This window comes from Triticum aestivum, chromosome 7B (assembly GCF_018294505.1).
Source record: "Triticum aestivum cultivar Chinese Spring chromosome 7B, IWGSC CS RefSeq v2.1, whole genome shotgun sequence".
In the NCBI taxonomy this organism is placed as follows: Eukaryota; Viridiplantae; Streptophyta; class Magnoliopsida; order Poales; family Poaceae; genus Triticum; species Triticum aestivum.
The window spans coordinates 752,805,408-752,806,935 of NC_057813.1; the positions used below are offsets into that span (position 1 = coordinate 752,805,408).

Genomic DNA, 1,528 nt, shown 5'->3' on the forward strand with positions numbered 1-1,528 from the left:
CCAATAAACAATTTCCAAACCTGGTTCACACAATTTGCTCTTGTTTTTTCACTGAAAAAACCCCGGTTCATTATCCTTTTCTTGTAGTGTAAAAAAAGATGATTATCTATTTTTCAATATTCCAATTTAAGAAATAGAACAAACAACAGATATATGGTAAATTTAAACCACCTTTCCCAAAATCCATAGATAATAAGAAGAGAAACGTTTACCTTCAACCGACCGATCTTGTGCGAGCATCCGCCGCCTCCGTGTTCGTCCAATACACTGTTAATCAGACGATGGAGAGCCATCCCTTTCGTCTCCACGTTTCTGCAACTGATGCTTTCTTTCAGGAATGGGCTTTGCAACTAGCCTTTTGTTGCAAACCAAACATGACTAGATCCCACGGAGCACGGACTAGGGAGGGCAACGACAGCCAAGCAGAGCGCCGCTGTGCGTACGTCGTCGCCGCCGAACGCATCCATGTTGGATCTCCGCCTCCAAACGCCTCCCTGCCAACGAGAACCGCAATGTCGGTCGTGGAGCACCATGAAATTCGCCGCCCTCCTATCACCACGGACGCCGGTAGCAACCACATCACCGCACACGTACGTCCAAGTCCACTACGCGCTAGGCCCTGGTCGTTGTTTGCAACAACACCTCCAATACATGTTTTCTGCAACAATGACATTGTTGCATAACGGTGCAGCGAACGACGACTGTGAAAGTGTGCAACGCGGCGGGTGATGTTGCGCATTGTTGCATTTTTTGCAACAAGGGTCTTGTTGCAGAAAATTAGACGTAGTGGCGGGAGATGTTGCTGTAATTTTTGCAACAAATATCATGTTACAGGAAATTAGAGAAGTGGTTTTACAACATGAGTCTTGTTATGGAAAATCAGAGAAGAAGACATTTTGCAATAAGAGTCTTGTTGCAGGAAATTAGAAAAGAGACGAAATGTTACAGACTGCTCGGATCACCGAACCGGACGACTCGCGAGGCGGCGAATCTTTTAGAAGGATCCGCCGGCGGACGCGTAGCATGGCCCTAATAAGATGCACATCTAGAGACCAAAGATACTATCAAAAAGGTTACTGTTTTTTTTACAACATACGTGAGACTTGTGCTCATCTTCGTATTAAGATTGGTGAGAAGTTTGTTACTAACCATTGCCCGGTCTATCCGCCTGAAAGAGCAAAATCGACTACTCCCCTACAAGCCCGCCAGTACGTGCCCGCCTTCAGAGATGCATCTCTGCTCCATGTTTTGTCGCAATAGTCTCCGGGAGATCAGAGATCCTGTTCAACACCCTATTGTTTCTTTTGATCCACATAAATCGAAAACCAACCCCGCCAAGCAATGATACTTCATAAGTGCGGTGCGGCCACAACATTTGTGGCCACCATTCGACAATGTCGGTTGAATGCATGGGGTTGATACGATGGACCCAATAGGGTATGAGGAGTGAGTACCAAACTTGGAAGGTGAGGGAGCACCCAAGCATCATGTGCTGCAGATATTCACCTCCCTTATTTCAGAGGCAGCA

General features: G+C 46.4%; 1 pseudogene; it reads left to right on the forward strand.

Annotated features, from left to right (window-relative positions):
• LOC123158761 (lichenase-2-like) overlaps positions 1-1,528 on the forward strand; it is a 33,884-nt pseudogene that overhangs the window by 915 nt on the left and 31,441 nt on the right.